The sequence below is a fragment of the Lithobates pipiens genome, unplaced genomic scaffold, assembly GCF_037356315.1.
Source record: "Lithobates pipiens isolate NorthernLeopardFrog02 unplaced genomic scaffold, aLitPip1_a1.2 Scaffold_28, whole genome shotgun sequence".
Classification (NCBI taxonomy): Eukaryota; Metazoa; Chordata; class Amphibia; order Anura; family Ranidae; genus Lithobates; species Lithobates pipiens.
The window spans coordinates 196,441,596-196,466,442 of NW_027507789.1; the positions used below are offsets into that span (position 1 = coordinate 196,441,596).

General features: G+C 42.2%; 1 protein-coding gene and 1 pseudogene across 1 annotated transcript in view; both read left to right on the forward strand.

Moving 5' to 3' along the window:
* EDN3 (endothelin 3) overlaps positions 1 to 24,847 on the forward strand; it is a 186,200-nt gene that overhangs the window by 80,003 nt on the left and 81,350 nt on the right. The gene's annotated exons all lie outside the window — the stretch shown is intronic.
* On the forward strand, positions 4,229 to 4,325 carry LOC143937559 (U2 spliceosomal RNA; annotated as a pseudogene).

Below are 24,847 nucleotides of genomic sequence, written 5' to 3' on the forward strand. Positions count from 1 at the left end.
CGCTACCTGCCACCTGCCGTGATTAGGGAAATGCCGAACTGATGAGCAAACAGCAGGGGTGGGTGCTGCTTAAGGGGGGATATGGGTGGTTGTTTGCTGCCCCCCCCCCCAAAAAAAAAAATACCAGCTGCCCCTTGTCTTGGTACACATTCTCAAGCTCACCACCCTGCTGCTTGGGTTCTTTGTACATGCCTTTTTGCACGTTGCCTTTTTTGAGTATTCAATTGCCATCATTTTTATAATTCTAAATTGTTTTACCCCAGTTGAAACCTTGAAATCCTTTCCAGGTCTTGAGAGACCGCTATTGAAACCAATTCATTGGAAGTCAGTGGGAAAAGTGCTTCTTTTATTGGCAGGCAGTTGGAAGGATACCCACCATTACAGTGGTCCAAATGCCTTGCTTGCAGATGGGAAAAAAAGATCTCTGGTACGTTGGAGATACTTACCATTACGCCCTCCCAGTTAAGAATATTCTGCATGTTGTGGAACTTGTCACATTGTGTATGATCTAAACCTGTTGAGCTGCCTTTTGAAGTTGATGCAGATATTTAATATGTGTTGCTAGCATACTTACGGCATTGTATCTAGCTTTAACTATACCTTTAATCTGTATAATAAAACTTTTAGTTAAATAAAGGAATTACAAAGAAGATCTCTGGTGTAATGTTGCTGGCTCTGCCATGTGGCATAGGCTCCAGGGCTAAGCAGGTACCATCAAGCGGGAGTTCCACAAAACCATGGTTGAAAATGGATGGATTACAGTAAAACAAACCCATGTTTTGGCTCTGGAATTCTGAGTCTGGGTATGGAAGGAAAATTGAATATTTAACTTTTTAAAACTATTTTCATTTACATGCTGTGCCATTCTCTACAGGCAGGGTTTTGAAGTATTCCCTTTTCCCAGTGGCAAGAGCTCAGACTTTGCTTGATGCGATTGGTAGGGTGATGTTTTCAAAGTAGAGAAAGCAGTGGCGGCTGGTGAAATTTTAGTATGGGGGGGGGGGGCGCCAGACCCTGCCCTTCCTTTTTGACCACTCCCACTTCTCATAAGCCCCACCCCTTATAGAATCCACCCACTCTGTCCTCTGTATTCCAATTGCTTTCTACCCATAGTGTCAGGAGTATACAGCCTCAACATCACAGGACAGAGGATACAGCTCAGCCTCATAGGTTAGAGTATATAGCTCAACATTACAGCTCGGGTATATAGCTCAGCATTAAAGAACAGGGTATATAGCTTAGTATTAAAGAACAGGGTTCATAGCTCAGCATTACAGATCGAGGTATATAGCTCAGCATTACAGATCGAGGTATATAGCTCAGCATTACAAATTGGGGTATATAGCTCAGCATTACGGATTGGGGTATATAGCTCAGCATTACGGATTGGGGTATATAGCTCAGCATTACGGATTGGGGTATATAGCTCAGCATTACGGATTGGGGTATATAGCTCAGCATTACGGATCGGGGTATATAGCTCAGCATTACAGATCGAGGTATATAGCTCAGCATTACGGATTGGGGTATATAGCTCAGCATTACGGATTGGGGTATATAGCTCAGCATTACGGATTGGGGTATATAGCTCAGCATTACGGATCGGGGTATATAGCTCAGCATTACGGATCGGGGTATCTAGCTCAGCATTACGGATCGGGGTATATAGCTCAGCCTTACAGATCGGGTATATAGCTCAGCCTTACGGATCGGGGTATATAGCTCAGCATTACGCATCAGGGTATATAGCTCAGCATTACGCATCGGGGTATATAGCTCAGCATTACGCATCGGGGTATATAGCTCAACATTACAGCTCAAGGTGTACAATCCCTGGAGTCTTTTGATTGTTTGGAGGCCAGGCGAGATATTATGATGTCACGCCCGGCTTCTGCATTTGAAAAAATGCCACGCCTCCTCTGGGAAGTCGAGATCGTTTTTTTTTTTTTTTTTTTAATGCTTCTCGGCCTAGAGATGAGATGCGGGGACTTATTGACCCCAGATCTCTCTGTAAAGGGGACCTGTCATGCCATATTTCTATTACATTAATTACTCTAATATGAATAAAAGTGATAAAAATAAAAAATTTAAAAAGAAAGCATCAAACAAATACAAAAGTAAAATACACAATAAAAATTTAAAGGGCCCCTGTCCCCACGTGCTCGCTCACAGGAGCGAACGCATGTGTAAGTCTCACCCACATATGTAAACGGCGTTAAAACTACACGTGTGCGGTATCGCCACAAACGTTCGAGCGAGAGCAATAATTCTAGCGCTAGACCTCCTCTAACTCTTAACATGTAACCTGTAAAAAAAATTTAAAGCATTGCCTATGGAGATTTTGAAGTACTGAAGTTTGGCACCATTCCACAAGTGTGCACAATTTTTGAAGCATGAAATTTTAGGTATCTATTTACTCGGCGTAACATCATTTTTCACATTATGCAAACAAATTGGGCTAACTTTACTGTTTAGTTTTTTTTAAATGCAAAAAAAATTAGTTTGAAAAATTGCTGTGCAAATACTGTGCGAGATAGCGTTGCAATGACCGCCATTTTATTCTCTAGGGTCTCTACTAAAAAAATATACATATAATGTTTGGGGGTTCTGAGTATTTTCTAGCAAAAAAATTATGATTTTTACATGTAGGAGAGAAGTGTCAGAATTGGCAAGGGTAGCAAGTGGTTAACAGTGAATGTGTGCCAGCTTGAGAGATGTGTATCGGCTATGAGGAGACTGCAGACTTGCAGTGCTCCCACACTGGGGTGTCAGCGGTAAAGCGCTGCTATTTTTAGTGATTGCATAGACGTGACGCTTCCCATAGTGCACTGTGTCTGGCGCCCGAACACAGTGACGTTAAGGACATTTATTTTTCTATTTTTGTGACTGCCAGGGAGGGGGGCGGCACCTCTGTGCCCCCTATGGATGGGCTGCCAAAGGGAGAAAGTACATTCATCCCTTAAAAGTTAATGTCTCTGCTCTGCGACCTCACCTTGTCCCTCGAGGACGCACATTGTCTGTCTTCCCTGACAGTTTTTGGTGTGATCTAGTTGCCAATAGCCTGACTTAGTGGGTCCTGACTAAGATTGACAGCTTTCTTAATTGAACACGGATATTGTGTCAAATCTACTTCATTCATCAGACATGTCTTAACAACTCAGGTTTAGTGAAACATACTTGGCCAACACAAAGCAGGAAGTTGGGACTTGCCTGGAATGGTGGTGTCTGTATGTATGTGGATATAAAATATTCATAAATGTACTTTTCCAGTGCAGCTTTTTATTTCATTTAGAATATAAGAATTTGCCATGCTACTTGTAACAACTCCATTACAATAAAGACACAAAATGTAACATTGTTGGGGTGCATTGCTTAAAGTAATATTAAAGGCTACAAGGTTTGGGAAATATGTGCTTTTTGATATAAAGACATAATCTGACTCCAGCTGTTGTAATGGTGACTTATTTCTTGCTGAGACCTCTATGCCTGGCCTGTATAAGTAGATATATTCACCGCAGAAATCTTTATCAGATAGGAAAAAGATGTGTTTTTCAAGCTAACAGCGTAGGTCTTCATTGCAAGCATGAGGTACAGCAGACGACAAGATGTGGCGGGTGATTGAAAGACAATATTTGAATGTCAAAACATGGCAATGTGTTCCCGGATGCAAGCAGATTGCATGGAAGGCCTAGACAAGTGGCCATCTATTTATCCATAAGTATAATGAAGCCAGAACAGGAAGTGCATCCTAAAGTGGGAGGCGACACAGATAAGAGAGAAAAGGATGGTGCAATAACCAAAACAACCACAAGATGGCAGTAAATTAACCAATTATATAAACATTACCATAAGTATGCATTATATCTTACAAACAACAAGTGTAACAGCACACTCTCCATCTGGTATTGTAAATACCACTATGTTACATCATAACAGTAGTTATGCAAATTAAAATAAACAATTGTACAATTTGCAGTTGTCTTGAAGACCTGAAAGACAAAAAAGAATATGCATATATACAACAACAATAACTGCAATAAGACAACAAGAAGTGTCACTTTAAGTTCAAGGCATATCTTCTTGTGGTAAAAACTGGATCTAACAAACCCAGGTAAGCAAGTTCAGTCTTCAAAAGTCAGAGTAAAACAAGTTCTGTGATGGGCCTGAAGAAAGCCTTTACAGTTCCTTGTCTGGCAACCTTCACCTGTACTTTACGTACCATAAGATCATCGCTTCTCTGCCTTTTTGGCTAAGATCAAGTGTAGTATCTGTTGCCAGAGGAGGCGCTGTGCTACTCCCATAGGGGAGAGCTATGTAAATCCAATGGTGTAATTGTGTCTGTAAGGGTGGTTTCAGCAGGGACTATATCGAGCTGCCCGACAGATACTGGGGGCCGATCAATGGTTGAGTCTGAGCTGTCTGGAAGGGTGCTCCTAGTGAGGATGGGTACTGCATGGGGTTTGGCCAGAGAGTTGGGTCTAGATTGGTGTAGTCCTAGCTCCGATCAGTTTTTCGGGAGAGAACACTGGCTCCCCCTTCCCACCGGGGGGGGGGGGGGATTAGCATTTCCCGAATGTAATTGGGTAGGAGTGACTGGATTGGTGGTTGAGCCTTGGTCAGGGGATTTCCCTAAGCTCTCAGAACTCCAGGCCTTCCTGGTTTGGATGGGGGCTGCACAGACTGGGCTGTTGGACAGGGTTGGGAGAAAAACCTGTGGTGAATGTGCCCCTGGAGTGGCAGTCCAGGGGTGTCGTACAATCACTGTGAGTGAGGGTCACTTTGATTTATGGCACCATGGTCACTTCACAACACAGTTTTTTCACACCTGCCTTCTAGGGCCGAGCCTTTTGGCTAGGGCCAGCGGGTTTTTTTTATTCCTGGCCGAAGGGCCAGTCATTGTATTGCACAATGGCCACTTTCACTTCTCCCTTCTCCCTGCTTTCTATTTATTTACTCCCATGTTTGTCACCTTTTTGTATTTTTTGTTGATTGTTACACGTTTGTCACAGTGTGATTTAGTAGGGTGTGGGTCCTCGGTAATACCCTGAGTCTTGGGAGGGGGTGGACATGGCCTTCTGGCTTGGTTCGCCCTCTCTCATGGGGTCTCCCTTCGGGGGAGCCCCACCTAGTACTTGGGTGGGTCTGTTTCGGCAGACCTTCCAGAGAAAGGGGGTCCATCTGGTTTCGACCAGATGGGCCCAGTGAGTACCTCAGTCCCCGTCTGGAGCCTAATGCCCCAGGGGACTAAGGTAAGGTGCTTCCTATGGAGGATCAGTTAACACCCATTGCATGTTTTATGCACTAGGAATGGTCCATTTAATTCTTTCGGCTTGCTGGTCCTTGAGCAGAGCAAGCTCTCCAGCTTGGAGGTTAGGGTTCAGATGTTGCCATTTTCTGCATCCTTGCAGAAGAGAAAGATACTCCATCTTCCAACGATTGTAGAAGCAGCTGGCGTGGTGTGTATTCGCTTCTATTGTTTACAGTATAAGTTCCCTGTTTTAAAATTTTTACAGGTGGAACAGAAACAGACCCAAGCTTCTGGGTAAGAAGAGTAACTGGATTAAGAATGATTGGGGACTCTGGATCCGTAGTCAAGTGGTCTTGAATTGATTATGGCGGACACTTCGGCCAGAAAGGTAGTTAAACTCTCATGAGTAAGCCTTGTGGAGTTCAAGTCCATTAACACAGAGTCCAGTATCCTATCTGTAATGCCTATCCTTCTCTCGCATGAGCCACCCATGTGGGAAGAATGAGGAGGATTGAAAATCCATATATAGCCCTTTTCAGCTAAAAAGTCCTGGATAGGCTTAGAGTCGAGCTGTAACTCTCAGCAGGCTCCAGTAAAGTTGGTTACACAGTCAGATCTTAATGACTTTACTGGCCCTCTGATGGCAAGGAACCCGCCTTAGAGCATTGATAAAACTCAAAGCATCCGTGGATTCTATTACTTCAATGCGTATCGCACGCACACTCATGCAGGTGAACCACATTGCCCATTGATTTCTATTTGCTTGGCCACCTCAGGTTCTGCTTGCTGTTACCATCCATGGCCCAAAAACATCTAGACCAATGTGAGTGAAAGGTGGGTCAGTACTTAACCTGTCAGCTGGCAAATCTGACATTTGCTGTTGCTGATATTTCCCTCTAAAGCCCCATACACACAAACGGATTTTCTGCTGATTTTTTTTTTTCCTTCAGATTTACCAAAACCATATAATATGAGGTCAAACCTTAGGAGTTTCAGTTTGTATTCAATCAGGCAGGATCTTGTACTACATGGTTTTGGTAAATCCGAAGACAAAAATCATCAGAGAATCTGATAGCGTGTATGGGGCTTTAGTTTGCAGCACTGGACACCGTTGTCCAGTATAGCTTTAATTTGTCATTTTGTGCCAACGATCCGAAGGCCTGCAGCTCTTATGGCACCCTCTGTGAAATGTCTACTTTGGTGCTTAACCAGTTCATGGTAGTGCCATATGAGAAAGGTGGAGAGATGATGATGACTATCAATTAATGGGTTTAGGTTGGCAATTGGAATGTTCTGCTTGTCACGGATACAATTAATTTCTGTGATAAAGACATTCTGTTGTTCACTACGTATTATGATCAGTTCACTTTCAGCGATGTCCCTTGCAGAAAAAGTTTTTTGGCATAAGTGCCAGCCTTGACCGTCGGCATCATTGGACTTGGTGTGGTAGACATAGACGTGTTTTGTCTGATTCTGTATGTAGCCTAAAACAACTTTGATGTCATCTATTTGAATGTCTTGCTTACGTAGTAAAAAATCCGCAATTTCTAAGGCTAGCATAGTCCCACAAAGTTCAAGCCTGGGAATTGTGTGCTCAGGCTTAAGTGCTAACTTAGCTTTGACACACAGAACCCCTATGTGGGCTTGACTGAGAGAGTCTCTTACTTTGAGGTAGGCAACAGCTGCTATGGCCTCAGTGGATGCATCTGGGAAGATGTGAATCTCTTTTCTTTGACTTGTAGCAAGGGAAGCTGAAGTGTAGCAGCGTGGTATATCAATTCCATCTAAGGCATGTAGAGATTGTTTCCAGGACTCCTACATATACTGTTCATCTGATAGTGGAGCATCCCAATCTTGAATAGTCTCTGATAACTGTCTTAAGGATTTACCCTGTATGGTGATGGGAGTCACAAATCCCTGTTGATTATATAGACTGTTTACCACTGACAGAACATCACATTTGGTAAATGGCTTGTCTGCAGAGCTGACTTGAAAGCCGAAAGTGTCCTTTTTAATAGGTTCCACTGTAGGCCCAGACTTCTCTGAACAGGCATGGTCACCAGGCTGAAAGGCTTTCATCACAGCAGCACTGTTTGAGGCGATTTTATGAAGTCCGAGGTTGACCTCAGAAAGCATACATTGAGTCCTTTTGGAGCAGGTCTATAGCTTCTTCATCTGTGGGTAAGGATTTGAGTCCGTCGTCCACGTAGAAGTCTCTCTCAACGAAGTGTTGAATATCTGCGCCATACTCTGTTTCACCATAAAGAGCAGTCCTTCGTAGACCATATGTTGAAACCTTAGGAAGTTCCTATGGTCCTCTTGCTATAAAGCAATGGAACATTTGTTTAATGTCAGCAGTTATCGCAAATGGCTCTCTTCAGGTAATGGTGCAACTTAGCTGTTAGATTCATCTTTGAAAAATTCACTCACGTTCCATTATTGCGATGAACTCTATCTTCAACCAACAAGGCTATTCTGTTGTCATGTGTAGTACAAAACACTGTGCTACCTAAGCTGTCATCACAGGGAATGGGAATAACATCAGATAACTGGATGATGTCAAGAGGCTTCTCCTTTACTTCATAACGATGAGGGCATTATTTGAAGTGAGATGCACGCCCATTCCTTGACACGTGAGTTTTGAAGGAGATGATCTCAGATGGTGTGCGCAGTCTATTCAAGCATACATCGCCCACTATTACCCAGCCTAGATCAAGACTTTGTGCATATGGGGCATTGGCAGATCTATTGCACTGCTGGCATACTTTATGTACTCGGAGAATGTCTCTTCCCAGCAAGACTAAGGTTTCATTATCCATGTCCATTGGAGAAATATCAGAAACCAGGTGCCTCAAGTGGGAATGGTGATACGCAGCTTCTGGAGTAGGAATTTCTTCCCTGTTGTCTGGTATTTGGTTACACTCATCTAATGTTGGCAAGGGTATGCCCTTCTTTGCCTTGATATGGGAGACCAAGAACCCATGCCAGAGGTTTCTACACGACCAGAACAAGTGTTGTGAGTATATGGTGTTGTATGTCAAAGATCTCAAAGAATTTGGGCTCAGGGAATTGTTGCTCTGCTCATGCATTATGGTATACATCCTGGTAGCTCTCTTAGGTTGATCCTTTTGGATATATTTTGGAGTGGAGCAGGATGCATTGCTGTAATGTGCTGTAATGTGTTTGTCGCTAATGCATTCTGTGCACTCGATGGCAACTTTACAGTTTTTAGCAAAATGGATATAGGAAGCACAGCACCTATAGCATATTCCACATTTCTGGAGAATCTCCCTGTGTTCTTGGATAGTCTTTGCCCTAAGCCCACAACACTTATTTAGAGTTTTTTTTTTTTTTTGTGAATAGGACTGTCGGTCTTTTTAGCAGATGCTGCTCTATATAATTATCTATATTTAGCTGCTTTATCATACCTTAATGATGCTGATGCAGGCAAGCTAGACTCACTAAAGCTGAAGCTGGGACAATTTGTCATCCAGGCTTATTCACTGATGAACCTGCAAAAGTATGAAAATGGAGGGAAAGCTACATTATAGTCTTTATATCTTGAGCCTTGCTGTGCCTATTTCTCTTGTAGGTGGTATGGCAGTTTGGACACCACTGGATTCACACCATGGGAGGTGTCCAGGTATCTCAGCCCAGGTTGACGAGGGTCTGCCTTTGCCAATTCTAGCTCTATGAGTAAGTATCTTAGTTCTTGAAGCTTGCAATGATCTTTGGTACCTATTTTTGGAAAGTTTTGCAGTCTCTTGAATAGAGCACTTTCTATGGCTTCAGAACTACCATAGCTTTTCTCAAGTCTTGCACATGCAGCAAGACCTGCATCTGGGTAGTCAATATGTACTGCTCTGTCTTTTGACACAATCTGCAGATTCTGGCCCTAGCTACCTTTATGAACAAATTAAGTTCCTCCTTGGCAGTAAGGTTGAGATCAACAATAAAAGTTTTGAAGGTAGATCTCCAAGCTGTATAGTTCTCTGGACAGTCGTCGAACCTTGCAAGGCTAATGTTAATCAGCTTTTGGCGAATCATATATCTGGCACAGTCAGATAGGTCTGATCTCTCCTCTCACTCTTTGCTGCCAAAGTAACTCTTGGGACCCTTTGGGCATGAAAGTTCTCTGGTGAATAAGGGTGAGGTTTACCAGGATAAAACTATGTTGCAAGAGCATTTAGCTTTGTTTCTAAGGCTGCTTGAACTGTGACGTATCACTGGCAGTCACCTTATTGTTGAAAGGAGGTGAAGTGGTTTGCTGTGTGACTGTACTGGCTTTGTGGACTTGAAGAGGCTCAGGCTTGTGTGAATTGGAGGTCTCTGTGTTAACAAAACTGTAATGTTAGTAGGTGGTACAGGAGTTGATTCTGTATCATTGCAAACACTATGCCTTAGAACATATTCACTGGCGCGTTCAATTGGATCTTCCATTTCTGCTGGAATATAGCAGTCTGAATTAGTACTGTCATTTATTGCTTGATCAAGGATCTTCAGCCTTGCTAGGGCAGCTGCTTCCTCCCTTTCCATTTGCAGAATCTTTATTGGGATTCCACCTTTCCATCTCTGCTTGGCAAGCTTTGCTCTTAGCTTCCATTTCAGCTTCCTTTCTGGCAAAGGAGCGTCACACTTTATTTTCTTCCAGACTTGCGTGGGCCTCTATAAGCTTGTCACTTAAAGTTGACCGTCTGGAGTGAGAAGATCGTGCTGTGAGCTTAGTACATGTGGATTTACGAGACCTGGTCTCCTGCAGTTGAGTAATGTGGAGGTTATTATCCTTTGAATTTTGCAGAGATCTCTTTGCTGGTTTAGTTCATCTGTCTTGGTCCATTCTGCTACAGAGCCTTCTATATTCGAGTCCTTAAAGAAAGCTGTGTATTTTGGAGAAAACCACTGGTAGCATCCATACACTGCAGATAGACAATCCTGTAGATTTTTTTTTTTTTTTTTTTTTATTCAGTTGGTTGATTGCAGTGTAGCCAGACTAACATGCAGTATATAGTTTTGTCCCACAGATCTGACAGTTTGCAGGAGAGCCAATCTCTAGTGGTTTTGTCATCTTCCCTAAGTTTCTGTGTTGGTTTTATTGTCTGTTTTGTGTCTTATACTTTTTCTTTAAATAGTGGAGTCCTCCTCGGTCTTCATTTGAGCCCCTGCTGCTCAAAAGGTGATGGATGGGGTGATCAGACACTGAAGTACCCTGACCTTGGCGTTCAGCTTGTACCGCTTTAGAAGTTTTTTCTTATCTTCAATCTTAAGTTGATTTTCTTTGTGGTCATGTCCAGGGTGTTTGGCTTCACTCCCATCTTAAACTTCTTTAGAATATTTGCAGCTATACCAAAAGGTGCCTTAGCATTTACCCTTAATATGCTGATCCATAATTGTATTTCTGATCTTCTCAGAAAACTCTCTGCTTTCTTCTTTTCTCAATTCAAACAAGCTGGCTGACTTGTTACAAGTTTGAAGACTTTGAAAACTATGATACTGATTACAAAAAACATTTAGGCCCCATTCATACTTGAGTGTTTTTGTAGAATGAAGCTCCAAAACGCTCAACATCCACAAGTCCCATGGTTTTCAGTTGTGCCTGTTCACACCTGAGTGTAGTGTCACCAGAAGCTTGTAGTAAAAATTTGTTTTAAATATCCCTACGAAACAATGATTTATTTATGCTATTGCAGAACTACAAGTCCCATGATGCATAGCAAGACTCTGACAGCCACAAGCATGACACCAGGGCAGAGGCATGATGGGACTTGTAGTTTTCAACAGCTGGTCCGCTAATTGCATATACCAACAAATCTGTCCAGGCCATTTAAAAATATCTTTGTACAATGAGCATGCATTTCTCTCTTCACACTTTCTTTGCTTTATTCTGACATACCAATGGCATGCAGGTATATTATTTAATTGCTTTTAACCACTTCCCGACCAGCGCACGACGATGTACGTCGACAGAATGGCACGGGCAGGCATATTGGCGTACAGGTACGTCCAATATTCAAAGCCGCCCTGCCATCGGGAGCGCGCCGCCGGCGGCGCGCTCCCGCGCTGGTCGGGACCCCCGTGAGTCCGGTCGCGGGACCCGCGGACTCGATCGCCGCGGGCATCCCCGCGATCGTCTCACGGAGCGGCCGAATAGAGCAAATGCTGTGTAAACAACATTTGTCTATTCTGCCTAGCAACTAGTGACGCTGATCTCTGCTCCATGTGATTGGAGCAGAGATCAGTGTACACTAAATGAAAGCCCAACCCCCCCACAGTTAGTAACACTCCCCTAGGAACACTTAACCCCTACACTGCCACCCACTGGTTAACCCTTTCACTGCCAGTGTCATTTACACAGGAATCACTGCATTTATATAGCAGTGATTACTGTATAAATGAGAATGGTCCCAAAAATGTGTCAAAAATGTCCAATGTGTCTGCCATAATGTCGCAGTCACAATAAAAATCGCTGATCGCTGCCATTACTAGTAAAAAAAAAAATAATAAAAAATTATTAATAAAAATGCTATAAAACTATCCCTATTTTGTAAACGCTATAACTTTTGCGCAAACCAATCAATAATCGCTTATTGCGATTTTTTTACCAAAAATATGTAGAAGAATACGTATCGGCCTAAACTGAGGGAAAAATTTTTTTTTTTTTTATATATTTTTGGGGGATATTTATTATAACAAAAAGTAAAAAATAATGCGTTTTTTTCAAAATTGTCGCTCTATTTTTGTTTATAGCGCAAAAAATAAAAACCACAGGGGTGATCAAATACCACCAAAAGAAAGCTCTATTTGTGGGAAAAAAAGGACGTCAATTTTGTTTGGGAGCCACGTCGCACGACCGCGCAATTGTCAGTTAAAGCGACGCAGTGCCGAATCGCAAAAAGTGGTCTGGTCTTTGACCAGCAAATTGGTCCGGTCTGAAAGTGGTTAAAGGCTCTTATGTATTCTTTTATTTAAATAATAAACATGTTATACTCTGTCCAATACCATTGTACAGAGCAGGCCTAAACCTCCTCACTCCTTCCCTGCTTCTACTCTCTGCTCCTCCTATTCTGTGTTTGCCCCCAAAACAAGCGTTTGCTATGGGGAAAACGTGTGGGCTTGATCCCAAGCACGGCTGAGAGCACCTGCTCTCTGCTTAAAAGATTGGACTAACAGTAACCAGAGCCAATGGCTCCTGCTGGTCGCAGTCAAGCCTGTGGGATCGAGGAGAGCAGATGGGCAGAGCGATGGATCGATACAGGACTCGGGTAAGTATCTGGGGAGGGAAATGGGCACAGCAAGTGGCAAAACATTGTTTTATTGCTGCCTGTGTCCTGTTGGAGAGATTGTGCAGATGAAGGTTGTAATGGTACACAATGAAAACCTATGGCTTTGTGTAACTAAAAGGCAGCCTTAACCCCCTTGCTGGCTTGTATATACTTTTTGAGCAGATTTTACACATTTTACCTAGGCACCACTAAAAAAAACCTAAAGGCACCCTGGTTGAAGGGCTGTTCTAAACCACCCACTTTTTCTGTGCCCTTCCAGCTTCAAGAAGCTGGACCCGCTTGAAGCACGTGGCCCTAAAAGACTGTGCTGTTATTTGCTGCAGCACAATCCAGCTAGTTTCCTGGCCAATGATTTGTGGCCGAGACCCGCTGATCGCTTCAGCGAATGACAGAAAACGGCACATTGCTTAGTAAAACACCACACAGCAAACACACTAAACATTGTTAGGCACATATTTAACCCCTCGATTGCCCAAGATGTTAACCCCCTTCCAGTCATTAGTACAGTGATGGTGTGGTGTTTATTTTTTTATTTTATTTTTATTTTTTAGCACTAATCACTGTACTGGTGTCCCTGGAGATGTCAGTGGCAGTTGGCCAGTTCCCCCCCAGCTTCAATTAAGGCATGCGGGCAATCTGACCCTATCATAGTCCCACTTTAAGTCGCTGATCACCACCATTAAAATAAAATAAAATAAATATTGGATATGTTTTATAGCAGAAAGTAGAAAATATTGGTGTGTTTTCAAAATGTTGGGTCTTTTTTTGTTTATACGAATGCACAATCGCCAGTTAAAATAGCGCAGTGCTGAACTTCAAAAAATTGCCTTTTTACATGTCTTGTATCAGGACTGCTATTCACCAAACTTTTTTTCTTTTTCTTCTGTTCTTCTCTGAAATTAGATTGGAGTTTTAGGAGGTGACAAGTTTTTTTATATGCAGATAATGATTGTAATACTGCTTGTATTAGCTCCCATATACTTGTTATGCTGAAGATCTAGTTACAGTAAAATGGTCATCGTTTCCATGTGCGCTGTGCCACCAACCCCCCGTGTTTTACAACCACAGTAAGGCTGCTTTCACACTGGGGCGGTATTCAGGCGTTACAGCGCTAAAAATAGCGCCTGTGTAACGCCTGAAAAAAACCCGCCCCTTTAACTCCAGTGTGAAAGCCGGAGGGCTTTCACACTGGAGCGATGAGCTGGCAGGACGGTGAAAAAAGTCCTGCTAGCCGCATCTTTGGAGCGGTGAAGGAGCGGTGTATTCACCGCTCCTATACCGCTCCTACCCATTGAAATCAATGGGACACCGCGGCAATACCGCCGGCAAAGCGCCGCTGCAGCGGCGCTTTGCGGGCGGGTTTAACCCTTTTTCGGCCACTGACCGCGAGCTGGTCGGCCCCGAGCCACAGTAAGGCTGCTTTCACACTGGGGCCGGAGGGCTTTCACACTGGGGCGATGAGCTGGCAGGACGGTGAAAAAAGTCCTGCTAGCCGCATCTTTGGAGCGGTGAAGGAGCGGTGTATTCACCGGTCCTATACCGCTCCTACCCATTGAAATCAATGGGACACCGCGGCAATACCGCCGGCAAAGCGCCGCTGCAGCGGCGCTTTGCGGGCGGGTTTAACCCTTTTTCGGCCGCTAGCGGGGGTTAAAACCCCCCCCCGCTAGCGCCCGCAGACCGCCGCTAAAACGACGGTAAAGCGCCGCTAAAAATAGCGGCGCTTTACCGCCGACGCCACTCCCGCCCCAGTGTGAAAGCAGCCTTAAAGCTGCTTTATCCAACACTTCCATGTGTGTGTTCTGTACATTGATGGGATGGAATGTGAAGGGTAAAAGCACCACTTTAATTAGGAAACATGTTGTGTATCCTTAGGGGAGCTTGAATTTAGCACATTTTGTTGTAGCATTCCAGATTCAGCTGAGATTGTGATCTATAATTAAATGAATGGAATTAAGTCTTCATCTGTAGTTAATTATTGTGTTCCATGCTTAATTGTGGTTGCTTAGCAGGGTGTGTCCAGTAGTGCTCTTTAGCTATCATCCATGCATTAATGCTAACTCTTTCGATCCAGATAGATTTTTTATTATTTTATTTTTTTTAATCTGGCCATACATATAGAATTTTTGTGTTCAGCCTGCAGGCTAAAAACGAAAAAAAAATCTCATCAGATTCCTCCATCCATGCAATATATGAATGGAGGAATCTCCTGCTGTGATTATTATATTTTGGAAGCCCGCTTTGCTAGCTGTCAATATACCAGAACACTGACCCTACGTTCACACCTATGCATTTTTTAGTGCCTTTTTCAGTTTGCAGAAATGCACTACAGTTTATTTAACATGGTTTACTATGGTACTCATTCACATCAATGCATGTTTGGAAAGGGTCGGGGACTTTTTTCCTGTGATTTGCCGCTATTAAACTTCAATGGAGCAATAGAAACGCAAGTGGTGCATTTTTTAATGTGATTTTTGATGTGTTTTGTGGTTCTTATTTTACCACTGTATATAGCTGGTTGCTAAGCAGGCTTCCTTAGCAACCGATGAGTCATTAGCTGTCAGATGGTCTGGGGGGGGAGAAGCCAGTTTTTGACAATTCTTTTATTAAAAGCTCTGTCTTCTCTAGCTGTCTCTTCCTGCCGTCTTCTCCTTCCCGCCGGCCTTTTAACCTGCCGCCGGTTATCCACAAAAAAAATGTAAAAAGCCGCTCCTGTTCTGTTGCTGTTTTCATCTGTTTGTTTTGTTGGTTGTCGCCCGCTCTCTGCCGACTCATGAGGTGTGGCCATCCGATGACACAAGGGCGGGCTCTCCGGGTGCTGTCATCGGATGGCCACGCCCCATGGCTATATAAGAGTTGTCAGAGAGTGGCCGACAACAAAACAGATGAAGACGTCAACAGAACAAGAGCTTTTTTTTTTTTTTTCGTTTTTTTTTTTGGCGGGTAACCAGCGGCGAGGAAGAGACGGCTCGAGGAGGAGACGTCGGGAAGGAGAAGAAATCGGGAATGGACGGTTAGAAAGACAGAGCTATTAATAGAGGAATTGTCAAAAATCGGCTCTTGTGTTTTATTACATTTCACTGCTTTTTTTGTGACTGGGTAGGGGTACGATGTACATTCTTAAAGGGGGGCTTCCAAATTGTGATTAGCCCCTCCACCCACAGACTCCGAAAACCACTGGCTAGGGTTGTTGGGAAGAGGCCCCATGTCCTCATCAACATGGGGGACAGGTGCTTTGGGGTGAGGGGCCCAAGGCCCCCCTTGCCCCTGAGAACCCACCTCCCCTCCCTATCCTGACCTGCTGGGCGGCATGCTCGGATAAAGGTCTGGTATGGATTTTAGAGGGGAACCCACGCCATTTTTTTAATGTTGGCGCAGGGGGGACCCCTCTGAATCCATACTAGACCTAAAGGGCCTGGTATGGACCTGGGAGGAACCCTGCAAGGTTTTTTTATTTTATTTTTATTTTTTTATTTTTTTTTGTAGTCAATTTATTTTTGTTTTACATTCAGTTTTCAGTAGGGAACCCCCGCTGACAGCTGATGACTCATTGGTTGCTAAGGACATGGCAGCTGGCTTCTTGATCCCCCTCCTTGGCAAACAGCTATATACAGTGTGTTTTTACAGTGCGTTTAAAGAGGAAAAAAATAAGACGCAAAATGAGTAAAGACTACATGCAAAAATGCATAAAAAATTCATTGAAAAACGCATCAAGCGTTAGATGTGAACCTAGACTGAAACTGATTGTAGGTGCTGTTTGGACAACCATTTTCCACATGACTCCTTCGATTTTTTTTTTTATTGATTTTTTTTTATTGATTTTTTTTTTTTTTTTTTTTTTTTTTTTGATGAAATCCATGTATAATCAGCTTTTAAAGTGCAGAGAAAAAAAGGTTTATGTTCATTAGCATACAATGACAGTTTATATTAAGCTAATTTTTTTTCACATGAATATTTTAAACTTTGAAAAATCAACAGATCACCTTTAACTACTTCAGCTCTAGAAGATTTACCCCCCTTCCTGACCATTTTTTGCAATACGTTACTTTAAATGAAAATTGCGCGGTCGTGTGACACTGTACCCAAATCAAATTGATAGTTACATAGTTGTTGAGATTGAAAAAAGACCTTCTTCCATCAAGTCAAACTTATCTGTGTGATTATGTTAGTATTACATTGTATCTCCCTGTATGTTGCGGTCGTTCAGGTGCTCATCTAATAGTTTTTTGAAACTATTGATTATTGATGCTCCCCGCTGAGACCACAGCCTGTAGAAGGGAATTCCACATCCTTGCCACTCTTACAGTAAAGAACCCTCTACGTAGTTTAAGGTTAAACCTCTTTTCTTATTTTAATGAGTGGCCACGTGTCTTGTTAAACTACCTTCCATTTAAAAAGGATTTGAGGGGCCCTGCTCGTTTTTCCCTATAGGGAAAAAAGTTTGTCAATATGCTAGTCTGACGGACCAAATATGACCCAAGGGCAGCTGTTGGCTACTGAACTTCCTTTTCTAGTCCCGTCGTAAGTCATCACGTTCGAAGCGAACAGACTTTGGTGTGATCATGTGTAGGCAAGTCCATTTGGTTGGAACTCCGTCGGAAAGACCGTCTGAGTTTATTCAGACGGAAAGTCCGGTCGTGTGTACGCAGCATTACTAGTACCTTTTTTGAGATATTAATCATAGTTAACAAGAATATTAAAGTGTACACCCTCGTCCAGAAGCACCTGAATTTGGGATAGGTCTACCATTGAGCCCTCCGGGGCCACAGCCCTTTAAGGTATCTAAAGGAGATTTATTTTAGATATTCTGGCTGCAACTATGTACCAACAAGACGTGATCTTGTAATTGGCTTCAATTAACTGGATGTTCAAGATGCCTTTATGGATTCTGTGGCAAGGAAGTGGCCCACAGGTGGTACCCCATGAGCAGCTTTTTCCTATGGGGTACCATTGAGAAAAGTAGGAGCACCGGCAGGGGATACAAGAAGAGGAGGTTTGAGCAGCTGATATGACAAACTTGTAATTGAACAAAAAAAACTAAAAAATAAATAGACTTTACAATTACTTTACTTCTCCAGTCTGGTCACATGAGCTTGCAGCTCTGGCTATCCGATGTCAGGGAGTGCTCATAAACAGGTGAGATTTTTGGGAGTGATCTCACTTATAGGCTCTCATACCTCCATTCCCCTTCAGCTGTCGCTCACTGACACAGGGTAGACGGAGCTGCGGGATCACGTGACCAGAGCCGACTGAAAAAAAGTTAAGTATGCAGTTCTAGAGTAGGCAGGATAGGTAGCAGAAGAGGGGGACATCTCCCATCTTGGTTATTTGGGAGATGTTCCACTGGTAAAACTTGAAAATGTGTCAGGACATAGTAAAGTTTAAACTAATGGAAAGGGGCCAGATAAAACGATAATTTTGCTGAAAAATGTAATGCAAGTCTGTGCAAAATTGTGACAGTGATAATTTATCTAACTTGCAGGCAATCAACTGAAACAGTTGAGCTATGTGGGCTTGTGTGAACTGTCCTACCTGTTTATGATTCTGTCCTGCAAGTCCCTATAAGTTAGCAAGGCCAATCCCCAAATTGCAGTATAATTAAACAGTAGAGGTTGGTCAGGGACACACCCCCACCTTCTGATTGGATGATGATGAAACACACCAAGGTAATCTATTTTCTCTCACTTCCTGTAAGTGTGATTACAGGTTTAGACTGCCCTCAGTGTGCAAAGCAATAGGGTGCCGATTGGCTCACTGTGCTGCCCCACCCTCTCCCAATCTGACTGCCAATGATCAAGCGATTTCAGGAGCCTAACAAGACAGATCTGGGTGTTTACACTGGCTATATTTGAAATCACATTTTTCTGTGTCTCCCTGGAGGTCAACTTTGAAATATCTACTTTTAGACCTCTGTTTTCTTGTGTTTTTTTTACGTTGTAAGTTATGGGTATTCAGAAACAAATGAAAGCATTTAGCTGGAAAGCTGTGATTAATAAAATCTGGGATGCCCAGGTTTTATTGGAGAAAAAAAAAAACGTGCATGATATGTGACAGATATTTTACATATCATGTGGAACCCATGAATAATCTTTCAAACCTTATTCACATAAAAGGAACCACTGTGTTTGCTATAATAACAGTGCAGCACCAGATGCTGCTAAAAAAGCTTAATAGGCAGAATGAAACCGATGGCTACAGGGAACTGTTGCAGAACTTAAATTTGGGCGCCTCATGCAAAGACCTTTCATGTCCTGATAAGCCTTTTGAGATGCTATTTTTATTTCTTTCTTTTTTTTCTTTTAACTTTGATTAAAAACATCACCTTTTCAACTCTTATAAACAAGTAGAGGATTAAACTGGAGATACACGAACTTAAAAGTAAACCACTGTGTATTTCCACTTACACAGTAGTAACACAGTAACACGAAGTTCCCTGGTCTGCTGTCACAGTGGGGGTCAGAGGGGGGGCAGTGCATTAATAATGTGTTACATGGTGTAACATATAACCTGTTATGAAAGGTGTGAACTTATCCTTTAAGCTACTAACCTTAGTAGCTTTTTTTTTATTTTAACATCTTTTTAGCTTCTGATTTCTGGCCTAAGCCAAAATGATGTCCCACATTCGATGAGTCTTCATGGGCATTCATTTTTCTTTCATCTGGAAGAAGAGAGAAGAGGCTTTCTCAGCTAAGTACACCGTCCTTGTCTGCATGCCTGAGCTAAGGGCTGATAGCTTCCAGGAAATAAATGCTGCATGGCTCATCTGCCCTTTCTTGAGGTGGCCGCAGCTAGAGATGATAGGAGGTTGTTTTTCAAAGTGATTTCTCAACATAATAAAGCATGGAGACATGAATGGATGGGGGGGGGGTTGCTGTGAATATTAAAAATTAATTAAAATTAATTAATTAAATAACTTTTCCAGCTTAAATGTTTTAATATTCACTTCTTGTAGTACCTTGGATCTTTTTGGGGGAAAAATACAATGCAAATAAAGACATCTCAATTTTCTGATATGCATACTTGTTCCAGGTCATTGGCTCTCAGAGAGGGATTCCTTTCCAAAAGAAAAGGGGAGGGGGGAATTCAAACTGGGGGAAGGGGGTATAGCACTATAAGCCAATCAGAATCTACTTCGCTGCACAGTGCAGTCATTCTCTTTTCATAGGAATGAGAGGAAGATTTGAAACAAAACCTTGCTGTTCATAAGTGAGGAAAAGTTATAATTTAGAAGTCTACTTTAAAAGCTAAGTCCACCAATTTACAAAATGTTGCAAATTCAGCAACATTGATATTAAAAAATGTGCATATGCAAAATTTTTGCAGTGAAGCCTGCAGAGCGTTGCACCCTCGATTCTGTTCTGCAATATTCATCCCTAGGCCCAGGTCCATTCCTGTGACTAAGGGTAAATCTCAAGGAGCTACATCAAGAAGGACCCCAGCATTCAGGTAAGGTGGGTGGTATATGTGACCATAGTTCATATTACATCCTATGGGTGTAACCTGAAATATGGTTTAAAATGTGGAGTTGGCCTTCAAATGTAACCAACAAAATGTTTATTTGTAAATCTAGGTACTTTTTCCATATAGTCTTCTCCTCTTCGAACACAACTTGCCTGTCAAATCTTGTTGTGGAGTTATAGCCTTCACTTAAAGGCACCCTTGCTGTGAAACATATTTTGCTTGAGTATGATTACTTAGCGCCCACTAGTACAGCCTTTTTTAACTTTTCACCATAAAACAACTTTCTGGACTTGGGGAAACCCCTGGTAATAATTACTATAGTATATCTACAGCTTACAACACACTAGCGTGATAGTCGGTGGAAAGAATTACATTGGTGATCAATGGGAAGATCTAACCACCCCCCCCCCCCCCCCCATTACAGATCACTAAAAAGATAATTGGTTTCACTGGTTATGTGAGTGACCTAAATTGCTCTTTTCTCAATAAAACCCATAGCAACCTCTGGAGGAACCCTGGTTGAGAAAGGGTGCTCTTGTAGATGGCAGAGAAAGGCTTGTCGTACCAAAAGCAGAACTGAGATTGCTAGGAATTTTCCACAATAGTGGATTATCTGTTTTCATTCCAGCACTTTCTCCATGGCTTCCCATTATATGGTACCACAGTGATTGTCACGTTATGCAAGGTTTTGTTGGTTTTGACAAAATGGTCTCCTCTTTTGTATATAGGGTTGTATTAAGAGATCATGCTTGTATGTGAATAGCAATGTTTTTTTATTTACAGACCACACTACTTTTATCACTCCTCAGATTCCACCACTGCCATGCCCCCCACCTTCCCCAACACAAAGAACACACTTCTTTTGGAATGACAATTGCCTAAATGTCGTCCTGTCCCATCAATGCATAGGTCTTAAGTCACAACAAACAAATACTAATGTTTACGATCAATGAATTATTGCTATTATACATTTGAAGGTAGAATTTACTAATGGAGGTGGCTTGTTATCTCTTATAGAATTGTCATTAGACTACATAGTCCAGTGAAAAATGGCCAACAGAGAATATGTTTGCATGTTATTGGACCTACTGTGGAATTTTTGACATTTCTTTTTAGACCCTGCTAATTTCCCTGCTCTCTTCCAATTGTTTTTGCTTTTGCGGGGCTGCTCCCTTATACCTTTTAAAGCGGAGGTCCATCCTAAAAAGAAAAAAAAATACATAAACAGGCTCTTTAAATTTTTTTTAAAAACATTTGAGAGAAAAAAATTTACTTACCCAAAACGCCTAATCTGCCACTTCCTTCTCCATGGAGCTGTTCCTTCTCTTCATCCCTCACATGGTGTTCTGGGAAATTGGGCGTGCTGTCTTCTGGGAACTGTGTGTGTCTCAGAAGATAGCCGCCTATTCACAAAGTGCTGTGCGACTCTCCTGTTTCCCTTAGATAGAAAGGTGGCACCCGATCCAATGGACGGATCGACCTCTGGGGGCTCAGGTTGCGGGCTCTCTGGACAGGTAAGTGTCCTTATTTAAAGTCAGCAGCTACAGTGTTTGTAGCTGCTGACTTTTCTTTTTTTTTTTTTTTCAGCTCGAACACGGCTCTAAAGTTCTAGGTCTGCAAATGCCTCATATTGTAGTAAACACAACCCCTTTACATGTGTAACACCCTCTAGTGTGTGCTACTAGTAGTGTATTGTAGGAAAATCTAACTCAGACTTATGCTGTAAATCTGTGAGTCTTAATTGGGTCAGGATTATTAAATTCAGAGCTGGTTACTTGTGCAGGCAGCTTTCTGGTACCTCCCCCTCAATCTGGAAATTTGGAGAAACTATTTGAAATTAGAGGGCGGAGGCTAGGAGGGCTGTCCTTCATGATTCAGAGAGCTCAGTCAAACCCTGCTGGTTGACCTGGCAGGGGACTAAGCCAATCCTTAAAAATGGATGAGCCATTACATCCAGGGGAGTTGGGTGGAAGCTGGAGATGCAGTGATGAGGAGTCTGTCAGTAGCCCTTAGGGCGAACCCCCTAGTCTGGGGGTAGGGTGTGCTCTGCCTCAGGCCGGAGCTCAGGTGCTGGCCAGGAAAGAACCCAACCACAGAAGAAGCTGTTTGGGTCCCCCCCCCTTCAGCCCTGCACAGAGCTGAATTACGTACTTTGTCCTCTTGCTCCCGCTGCCTCTGAGGAAAGCTACAAATACTGTAGCTGCTAACTTTTAATATTAGGAGACTTACCTGTCCCTGGATCCTGCGGGGCCTTCACCCCAGCCAATTTCTTAATCAGCTCTTGGGCTCTGCGGCTGCGATTTCTTGTAAGGGAAACCAGCAGTGAAAAAAATGAAAAATTGTTCTAGAATCCACCTTCACCTAGATAAAATATCAGCCGATTCGTCAAATAAAAGATGGGATACCTACCACATAAGCAAAAAGCACTGTAATAAAGAAATTAGGGACAAGGGAGTCCCATGAAAGCAAAAAAGGGAAGAATCAACCACGTCTTTTGATACAAAGTAAAAAATTGGCTTTATTGAAACATAGGGGGAGGGGCCTCACACAATATAACAAGTGTATGCAAAAAGGGAATATAATCCTATTTAACACTATATATCTCTCTAAATATAACTATCCATAAAAATATGCTGCAACATTATAAGATTAAAAATGTAGGGTCTTTCTACAGGAAAAAAACGCACCATGTATCCATTATACCCCAGATGAAAGTGACATAATTTAGTCCATAATTAACTAATTTATAATGTGGATTTGCATATATCCACACACAGAAATGGTTACACAAGTACTAATTTTAGGATTAGAATCCGCTTCCAAATATACATATATGTTTCTTGTGCAAAAATAGTAGTATTATCAAAGAAGCATAGTCTCAGAGTTCTGTGTAAAACATCCAAGAATTTAAGTAGATTTGGAAACGGTTGCGTTTCTATTTATAAAAAATGTATCCAACTGTATGGAGCAGCTTTTCAGTGTCTAATTCCTTTCAGACACACATCTCATACCGAATGTATCAAGTTGCATTGAACGGCTTTTTATAGTGTCAAAGTTCTTACAGACACACATCTCATACTCTGAGCGCAGGTTAAACCAGACAGAGCACTTAATAGAGCAGGATCCTAAAATTAGTACTTGGGTACTTGTGTATCTATTTCTGTGTGGATATATGTAAATCCACATTACAAATTCGTTAATTATGGACTGAATGATGCCGTCACTTTGATCTGGGGTATAATGGATACATGGTGCGTTTTTTTTTCCCTGTAGAAAGACCCTGCATTTTTAATGTTATAATGCTGCAGCATATTTTTATGGATAGTTATATTTAGAGAGATATATAGTGTTAAATAGGATTTATTATATTCCCTTTTTTGCATACACTTGTTATATTGTGTATGAGGCCCCTCCCCCTATGTTTCAATAAAGCCAATTTTTTACTTCGTATCAAAAGCCGTGGTTGAGTCTTCCCTTTTTTGCTTTCATGGAACTCCCTTGTCTCTAATTTCTTTATTACATAGTGCTTCATCTGAAACTTTATCTAGGTGAAGGTGGATTCTAGGACAATTTTTCATTTTTTTTTCACTGCTGGTTTCCCTTACAAGAAATGGCAGCCGCAGAGCCCAAGAGCTGATTACGAAATTGGCTGGGGTGAAGGCCCCGCAGGATCCAGGGACAGGCAAGTCTCCTAATATTAAAAGTTAGCAGCTACAGTATTTGTAGCTGCTGACTTTTACATTTTATGATGGAGCCTGGAGCTCCTCTTTAAGTCTTTGGCCTTGCCCTGGGAGATCTCCAGAGAGTCAGTCAGGTGGACTGGTGAAGAGGCGGCCAGGTGAGCTAGCATTTTCTTCAGAAGTGGAACTGTAAATAAGGAGTGGTCCCTGGTTTTTCTTGACGGTCAAGTGGGCATGCCATAAATTCTTATTCCCATCCAAGTTATTAACCCATAATAAAACGACAAAAACAAAGCTCAAGGACAGTTTTCTGTGACTTGGTGTGCTTGGCTGTGCAGCAGTGGGAAACCTTGTCATCTGCATCTCTTACTAGGTGTGTGCTACACATGTATACATAAAAAGCCTGCATCATCATCATCCTTCTGTACTGTTGGAAGCTTCAGTGTGAGTTGCAAGCTTTTCTCAGTGGAGCCAGGTTTGATGTGTACAATGTTCTTCGTATTCATGAAAGAAGCAGTGACAAAGCCAATAGGTGGAACGTGCTAGTGGGTTTGAGGAAATCACAGGACCAAGGCATTTTCCTCTGGACCCTACTTGGGCTCCTGGTCTGGTCAAATAGGACGGATAATTCAGTGGTTCATCTTGTACTATGCAAGCATTTCAGACCTCTCTGCTTGTTTTTGTTTGGAGATAATCCGAACCTAAAACATGACTGCATGTTTAAAAACCCCAGGCAAGGAATGTATTAACAGACTGTTAGCACTCAAGTAATGTAAAATAAAATGTAACTCCTTCTTTATGAATGAAGGATCAAAGCCAAGGGTCATGGCATTCTTATTTATGTAGTGTAGATGAGTAAATCAGATTCCAAGAATTCATATTTACACTTGCATACAAATCCCTGTAGACAAGCGGTGGGCGTATTTTGTTTAGGTGTGCCTTTCTTGTTGACAGCTGTATGTGGAAATTTACTAAGAAAATTATTTCAGGGATGACCTACATTCTGTCTAGAATGTTTTGGATGGCAGCGAGAAGAGATGTCTTATCTTAACCCGAAACCTTTGTTTGTTACAACTGTAATGTGAAAGTTCTACTAAAACTTCATTCGGGCTGATTGTACAAATCAGAAAACATCTGTTTTATGTTGATAAGCAAACTATTGGCTGAGTAGAGCTGAC